Below are 9,239 nucleotides of genomic sequence, written 5' to 3'. Positions count from 1 at the left end.
TTTTTTTGAGATGGAGTCTCGCTCTGTGGCCCAGGCTGGAGTGCAGTGGCCGGATCTCGGCTCACTGCAAGCTCCGCCTCCCGGGTTTACGCCATTCTCCTGCCTCAGCCTCCCGAGTAGCTGGAACTACAGGCGCCGCCACCTCGCCCGGCTAGTTTTTTTTTTGTATTTTTTAGTAGAGACGGGGTTTCACTGTGTTAGCCAGGATGGTCTCGATCTCCTGACCTCGTGATCCGCCCGCCTCGGCCTCCCAAAGTGCTGGGATTACAGGCTTGAGCCACCGCGCCTGGCCGTGAAACCCCATCTCTACTAAAAATACAAAAAACAAGCCGGGCGTGGTGGCGGCGCCTGTAGTCCCAGCTACTCGGGAGGCTGAGGCAGGAGAATGGCGTGAACCCAGGAAGCGGAGCTTGCAGTGAGCTGAGATCCGGTTACTGCACTCCAGCCTGGGCCACAGAGCGAGACTCCATCTCAAAAAAAAAAAGGAAAAAAAGAAAAAAAAAAATCTCCTGGGAGTTAAAAATATATAATGGCAAAAATGAAACTCATTAGGATGATCAAGCCATGATTTTCCATTAGGAAATCTCATAGAAAACAAAACCAAAAAATAATGTGAAAAAAAGGAGAAAAAGATATGGACAGGCTGGGCGCGGTGCCTCACGCCTGTAATCCCAGCACTTTGGGAGTCCGAGGCGGGTGGACCACGAGGTCAGGAGTTTGAGACCAGCCTGGTCAACATGGTAAAACCCCCATCTCTACTAAAAATACAAAAATTAGCTAGGTGTGGTGGTGGGCGTCTGTAATCCCAGCTACTCGGCAGGCTGAGGCAGAACTGCTTGAACCTGGGAGGCGGAGGTTGTAGTGAGGCAAAATCACACCATTGCACTCCAGCCTGGGCGACAGAGCAAGACTCCATTTCAGGGGAGTGGAGGGGCGGGGAGAAAATGATATGGAGATTAGACCATTCGTGTGGGAGAACCAACATATATGTAACAGGAGTTCTAGAAGGGGTAACATAAAAACAGAGGGCAAGAAATGAAATGAGTAGAAGGTAAATTTTCAGAATTGATGGCCAGTGAGTTTCCAGACAGAAAGCCACAATACCCATACCAAGGCACATTGCTGAAATTTCAAAACGCTGAGGACAAGACAAAAAACCTGGAAACTTCCAGAGGAAAAAAAAAATAGGTTACAGGGAACAGAGAATCCTACTAGCCTCAGACTTTTAACAGCAGTACCAGAAGCTAGAAGAAAAATACAGTTATCTCCCAAATGACTTTTCTCAGAGAGTTATGAAGTTTTTCTTTCACAAATGAGGAGACCAAGAAACAGAATGAAATGGGATTCTGGAAGCAGGATCAAAAACCAGTTAGATGTAAGAAGAATCTCCAAAATGAGAATGAATGAAGATCCCCAACCTAAACAACAACCTAGAATGCAACCAGTACAAATGGTGAAGTTTAGAAGTTTAAGAGAGGTTATCTCCAAAAAAGGAGAATATCTAAAAGTTTTAATGTAGTGACAGGAGATTTACACAACTAGGAAAGAAGACTTCAGGAAAATAGTAATAAATATCTTGACTGTGGTGATGGTTTCATGGATGTGGACAACTAATTAAATTTGTACCTTTTAAATATGTACATTTTATTATGTCAATTATACTTCAATAATGCTATTTTAAGAAATAAATGTCAACAAAAATATTCATATTAAATGCTAGCATATTATAAAGTAAGACACAATTACATCAAAGGCAAAAATTTAAAAACTGCAATTCATTATTGATAATTTTTATCACCAACTTCTTGAGATGGTAGGGAAAGGTTGTTGAAGAACAGTTTAACGAGAGGTACTTGGCATTCAGAAATTGAGTTGTCCAGTAATAGTAGCCATAAGCCAATTAAAAAAAAATTCCCTCAAGATTCACACATCTGGGCTGTAAAAATAAAATAAATAAAATACAATTTATTTAGAGATGGGAATCTTGCTCTGATGCCCAGGCTGGAGTACAGTGGCACGATCATGGCTCACTGTGGCCTCAAGCTCCTCGGCTCAAGCAATCCTTCAACCTCAGCCTCCCAAATAGCTGGGACTACAGGCACATGCCACTGCGCCTGGATCATTTTTCATTTTTTCGGTGGAGACAGCATCTTGGTTTGTTGCCTAGCCTGGTCTCAAACTCCTGGGCTCTAGCAATCCTCCCACCTCAGCCTCCCAAAGTGCGGGGATTCAGGCATGTATGTGTCACCATGCCTGGCCCCAAGTATGGTTATTGAGTACTTCACTGAAATGTTGCTGGTGTGAACTGAGATATGTTAAATGTAAAACACACAGCAGATTTTGAAGATGTAATAAAAAAGAATATATAGTATCTTTATACTTTTTATATTGATTATATGCTGAAAGATGTTTAGGCCAGGATGGTGGCTCACACTTATAATCCCAGCACTTTGGGAGGCTGAGGCGGGAGGATCACTTGAGGCCAGGAGTTCCAGACCAGTGTGGGTGATACAGTGAGATCCCCTCTGTCTCTACAAAAAAAATTTAAACATTAGCAGATTGTGGCGGCACATGCTTGTAGTCCCAGCTACTTGGAAAGCTAAGGCCGGAGGATTGCTTAAGCCCAGGAGTTTGAAGCTGCAGTGAGCCATGGTTGTACACCAGTCACTGCACTCCAGCCTGGGTGACAGGGCAAGACTCTGTCTCAGAAAAAAAAAGAAACAATGTTTGGATACACTGGGTTATATGAAACATATTACCAAATTAATTCCACCTATTTTTTTTAAATGTGGCTACTAGAAAATTTAAACTAGGTTGGGCGCAGTGGCTCATGTCTGTAATCCCAGCACTTTGGGAGGCTGAGGCGGGTGGATCACTTGAGGTCAGGAGTTCGAGATCAGCCTGGCCAACATGGTAAAACTTATCTCTATAAAAATACAAAAATTAGCCAGGGGTGGTGGTGCATGCCTGTAATCGTAGCTGCTCGGGAGGTGAAGGCAGGAGAATCGCTTAAACCTGGGAGGTGGAGGTTGCAGTGAGCTGATATCACTCACTACAATTTTATTTCTATCACTTTCTCCTTGGATTTCAATTAGATTTCAAAATTCCCATTAATTCATAAACTCAGGAACCCCAGAGTAATAAATCCCATGTTATTCAACTACACCTTCTAAGATTAGATCTCTGATTTTGGAAAAATTATTCTATCAACTAGTTGCCTTGGTTTTCTCATTTATAAAACAGGAATGACAACATACTATGTAGCTATTGAGAGAACTAAGTAAGATGTACTACAGGACAGCTTAGTGGCACTTTTAGGGACTTGCTAGATCAGGCACGCAGCAATGTAACTACTTCCACACTATTTTCTCTCAAATGCAACATTCACACTTAGACCTAATAAAATGACAATTAGGTCATAAACTTTCAGGGTCACTTCAGACCAAAAATCTCAGAACTCACTTTCCAAAGCCAGTCTATGACAATGATTTAAAATTATATGAAACTTCAAACTGTACTGTTAAGTCTACCACATTTTTTGTTATTTGTTACTTAAAATAATCCAGTGAAGTATACAAAATTATCATTTTCAGATGAAGAAAAAGGCTCAGAAGTTAAGTGAGTAGGATATCCAGATTCATACAAATATTAATATTGCCAGAAAACTTCATTTTAATCATTAGATTTTAAAAATAAGCCACAAATCCCATAAGAACTCAACCACTGGGGAGGGGGAACAAAGAAATCTGACAGAACTAGAGAAAACTGGGAAATTTAAGTTCTCAAAAAAAAGTTATCTCAATCGTTAGAACACAAAATATAAAGCCCATTTGTTTAAAATAAGAACACATTTATACTTTAAAATTAAATCTGTAGTCTCCACAAAATACCTTTCAAAAACTCAAATCCAAAAAGGTTCTGAAGATTTTTAGTGCCATTGGTTTGTGTTATAGCTAATGCCAGTATTGTGCCTATTAATAAGAGACTAAACAAAAAGCAAAAATAAAACAGATCATTTAAGTAACAGATCATTTAACTATAATTTATCTAATGAAGACCAGCAATTATAAAACTTCAAACACACCTAACTTCAATTGTTACACAAAATCATAATCGTTTGTTCCTTTCTAAGAAGGAACACTGTGTTCAGAGCTTATGTTATGAATAATGAACAATGACAGGAGCTAAAATTCATATGGCCACTATATTTTCATTTTGTGGCAAATAGCTATCAACAACTTACCAAATGATTTAATTAAGTGGTTAAAAGGATCTAGCTTCAAGTTTGTGCTATGAGTAAAATGTTTTTCAAAGAGTGGGCAGTAAACAGTTTTTTCCCCCTGTGGAAAAGCAGTTTTTCATTTTTCCAAAAATAGTACCAAGGTAAAGCAAAGCTCTAGATGATGCAGGCATGTTGTGTAGGCGTCAGCAGTACTGCCCTCACTATGTGCTCATTGGACAGTAGTGCAACCCCAAGAAAAAGATGGTTAACAGTTTTTGTTGTTGTTGTTAATGAAATAAAACAAAACACGGCTCATCGCTAGTAAGGAAACTATTTTGTGAAACTTTCTTCTTTTTATGTGTGCATATATACTAAGTCACAATGTAAATGTAGTTCTTAAAATGAGTCTCAGAAAGGTTTGAAAGCCATGCAAAGTAGTCTGTCTATAGCAAACTACTATACATTCAGTAACTGGAGGGGTGTTGCAGGAATCAGACTGTACCAAGGTAAAAATTCTTTTTGACTGTGAGAGAGTAAGAAGCGTATTTTTCAGGCATGGGCCTAAAGCTGACTGGATTATCCAATTCTACCACTCAGTTTACTAATTAGACAACAAACTTACCCAAGGTCATTCTTCTACAGTTTGCATTAGAACTAAGTCTCCCACTCTAATGCTCAAAATAAGCTCCACAAAGACACTTTAGCATGTAAGTATTAATTCAGAATTTCCTATTTGGTTTTCAATAACCAAAAGAAACTGCAGCTTAACACATGCAACTGTTTCCTCAAATACTATTCTACCAGATTAATGACCATGCCAGCTCTCCCATTAAAAGCTTTTTCTAGCTAGTTACTTGGTACTTAGGATTTTATAGCACTTTTCTTTTCCCATTATGCTCAGTAGTGCATGCAACACACTATACTTAGGAATGCAACACACTTCCTTTGGGAATGCATAACTGTGGCCATAACTATGACTGAAATTTTCGTGAATTTCTATCATCTGTCTAAACTTAGAAGCAAAGTACTACAAAATCAAGTTAAATCAGACCATATTTCTGTGATCAGTGTACCTCACTATTAAAACATTGTATGTATTTTAACAGATATCATTCAAAACCTGAAGTATATCCAAAACACTCCATTCCCATCTCCTGATAAATAAATTTTCACTGACAACTGAGTCAGTAAGAAGAGAAACATGTTAAGGAGAGAAGTTAAAACAGAATTAGACAAAGATGGGGCAGATTATCACAGCTTCATACTACAAGCACAGGTTTGTTTCCACATCCTCTTTCCTAAATATCCATAATAAACTCATAACATTACTTGCAAAGAACCCCAGAGAAGGTGCCTCAAATTATTTCCATAAAGAAAACAACATTATTACCCATTAAGCAACTCTGTTAATGATTATCCACCAAATTCCAAATATTAAAAAATTGCTTAACATTGGGAATGGCAGAGGTACTGAGCCTTACGATGTCTAATCAAGTCAGTGAAGTACACAAAAAATGCAGGCAAGAGAAAAAGGAAGCTGAGTCAGGTACAGAGTTCTTTGCATCCACAAATAAAATGCTTTATTCTTTATTTCTCAAACTTGCAGTATAAAGATCAAAAAAATCCACTATTTTAATTTCACAGTCCAGTCAATTCACATGGCTGTATGTGAAGTTTTCTTTCAGAAAATTAAGGGAAAGGAGCCAGGCACAGGGCTCATACCTGTAATCCCAGCACTTTGGGAGGCTGAGGCAGGTGGATCACTCGAGGTCAGGAGTTTGAGACCAGTCTGGCCAATATGGTGAAACCCCGTATCTACTAAAAATACAAAGATTAGCCAGGTGTGGCACACACCTGAAATCCTAGCTACTCAGGAGGCTGAGACAGGAGAATTGCTTGAACTCAGGAGGCAGAGGTTGCAGTGAGCCCAGATTGCGCCACTGCACTCCAGCCTGGGAGACAAAGTGAAACTATGTCTCAAAAAAAGAAAAGAAAAGAAAAGAAAATTAAGTGAAAGGGAATTTATAGTGTATCTGTGCATTTTAATATTATAGTCACAGCAACATAACCTAAATTACTTTCCCAACAGGGAATTAGAAATCTGAAAGCAAATACCACTCACATCTCAAATAAAATAACTGCCAAAAATTTACTCACTCATTTTTCTAAAATGTTATGAAAACGAGTACATTATTCAACTCTTTTGGAGAAAAGTAGACAACATGATTTATAAAAAACACATAATTAGTGGCAATTTTAACAGAAGAGAATGCTCTCCCACTGAACTTTGTAAAAACAAAAGAAAATCCAGACTTCATCTGTTTCACTTTTACATTTTAGAGAAGTAAAATTCTTAATTTCTTATTTCCCAAACAATACTCCCCATTATTGTTTGCTTCCTCTGTAATGTTTATTCCTCCCTGAGTTCTGAGATTCCTAGGTATGGAATTTGAATTTCCTGGTAGTACCAGCTTTTGCTCATATTTTTAGAATCTTACTGTGACCCTGTGGTGGTGTTCACCAGAAAGAACATGAGAGAGAAGTCACACCTGTATTAATAACTATTACCAGTATTACTAAGAATTTAAAATTTTTGTTCTACTTTACATGTCCTGTCCTTATAATTTTATATTTTAATAAGTCACTCATAATCTCAAACTCTAATAACAATGACTGTTAGCAAGATAGATATTTCGTTCCAATTTCTATGAATTACTTAAAAAAAAAAAAAAAAAAGACCATTGGCAGGGTGCAGTGGCTCACACCTGTAATATCAGCACTTTGGGAGGCTGAGGCGGGTGGATCAATTGAGGTCAGGAGTTCGAGGTCAGCCTGGCCAACAACTCCATCTCTACTGAAAATATAAAAATTAGCCAGGCATGGTGGCATGCCTGTAATCCCAGCTACTCGGGAGGCTGAGGCAGGAGAACTGCTTGAACCTGGGAGGTAGAAGTTGCAGTGAGCCAAGATCGTGCCATTGCACTCTAGCCTGGGTGACAGGGCAAGACTCCGTCTTAGAAAAAAAGAAAGAAAAAGGAAAAAGAAAAAACAATTAATAAAAAAATTAAAAAGATGATTTTACATAAATTTCAAGATTTTCAATGCCTTTTAAAACTAAAACATCAAACCACAATCACAGGTATTAAAATTCTAAATATTCAATAGTATAAGGGAGTAGCCTTCTTCTGGTTTCCCACAGGTCAAGTAAACAGTTTAAGCAAAATTTAACCCTAATTATAAGCAAAGAGGTAAAAATTGCTTAGGTTGGTAAATGAGTCCTTTTAGGTGAAAATATCATCATTTAAATCATTTAAGTAACCAGGACTCAGCTACTACTTACAGATTTGATAGCTAGAGCACGAAATACAAAGTGAGGTGTAAAGTCCTTCTAAAGTAAGGGTAACAAGGCATCCATTGCCAAAGTTTTGGATTATGTGTTAGAGTCACATTTACCACTATTGTGTTTAATATAACAAATCTACCATATCTGAACAGCAAACAAAGACAGACGATAAATACTGTAAATTGTTGGAAGTCAAACACTGTAGTTTCCTGAGTCTGTGGTAAGTTATTTTTCTTAAATAGCTACCATGTATGATGTGTTTCACTGAGCAACTACAGTGAACTTTAATAGATACTATTTACCACTTGTCATTTCATGAAAAATACCAGGAGCTTTGCTTTCACTGTTTCTCTTCAAATGCTTCCTAGTTCATAATACACTAATACTTAAGAAATTACACAGCCGAATTATAGTTCCATGGTAGATCGTATCTACGTATCTAGCTCTATCTCAAAATTCTAGCAGACTACGTTTGGTCCAAAGTAACACAAGTGCCTAACTCTATGACAAAACCATATCTTTCACATAAAAACAAATCTAATTCTTCAGCTACTTAAAAACTCCAGGCTGGGTGCAGTGGCTCACGCCTATAATCCCAGCACTTTGGGAGGCTGAGGCAGGCAGATCACGATGTCAGGAGAACGAGACCATCTTGGTCAACATGGTAAAACCCCGTTTCTACTAAAAATACAAAAATTAGCTGGGCGTGGTGGCGTGCGCCTGTAGTCCCAGCTACTTGGGAGGCCAAGGCACCAGAATTGCTTGAACCCAGGAGGCAGAGGTTGCAGTGAGCCGAGATCATGCCACTGCACTCCACCCTGGCAACAGAGTGAGACTCTGTCTCAAAAAAAAAAAAAAAACAAAAAACAAACAAAAAACCCTCCAAATGATAAGCACAGATGCTATTTTTTTTTTTTTTTTTTTGAGACGGACTCTCACTCTGGATGCTGACTAATTTTATCCAATAAGAAAAGTAACTAAAAAGTTAACACTGCACATCATGGAGTGAGTTTAAATATACACATAATTCTCAATAAATCACAGAATAGTAACAATAAAGGGATCAAGAGCTCATTTAGTACAGAGTCTATTTATCTTCAACACTTCTGAACGAATACCTACGCTGTGTGAAAAAGTCTTCGTAAACACTCTAGTCAGTTATTATGACTCAAACATAGCATTATGGGTCATTTCTTTATAGTTCACATTCTAATTTATAATAAATCCTAATTTTCTTTTACTGTCTCTTAGAAGTTCTTGAACCACCATACAATGCAACTTCTCTCCCAAAGCACCAGCCCAGGTACAAATACCATATAGAGCAAGAACACATTGAGATCTGGGCCAGGCATAGTGGCTCACACCTGTAACCCCAGCACTTTGGGAGACCGAGGCCGGCAGATCACGAGGTAAAGAGAGCAAGACCATCCTGGCCAACATGGTGAAACTCCATCTCTCCTAAAAATACAAAAAATTAGCCAGGCGTGGTGGCAGGCGCCTGTCGTCCCAGCTACTCAGGAGGCTGAGGCAGGAGAATCGCTTGAATCCGGGAGGCGGAGGTTGCAGTGAGCCAAGATCACGCTACTGCACTCCAGCCTGGCGATAAAGTGAGACTCCGTCTCAAGAAACACACACACACACACACACACACACACACACACACACACACACACA

General features: G+C 38.8%; 1 protein-coding gene and 1 non-coding gene across 13 annotated transcripts in view; both read right to left on the bottom strand.

The window, feature by feature from the left end:
- The window catches only part of WNK1 (WNK lysine deficient protein kinase 1), a 182,481-nt gene that overhangs the window by 149,523 nt on the left and 23,719 nt on the right, over positions 1-9,239 (bottom strand). The gene's annotated exons all lie outside the window — the stretch shown is intronic.
- LOC111520336 lies at positions 4,363-4,488 on the bottom strand. The gene has a single exon (XR_002724647.1). It is a non-coding gene; the product is annotated as a U4atac minor spliceosomal RNA (small nuclear RNA).

This window comes from Piliocolobus tephrosceles, chromosome 10 (genome assembly GCF_002776525.5).
Source record: "Piliocolobus tephrosceles isolate RC106 chromosome 10, ASM277652v3, whole genome shotgun sequence".
Lineage (NCBI taxonomy): Eukaryota > Metazoa > Chordata > Mammalia > Primates > Cercopithecidae > Piliocolobus > Piliocolobus tephrosceles.
This window is presented reverse-complemented; position numbering and strand designations above follow the sequence as displayed.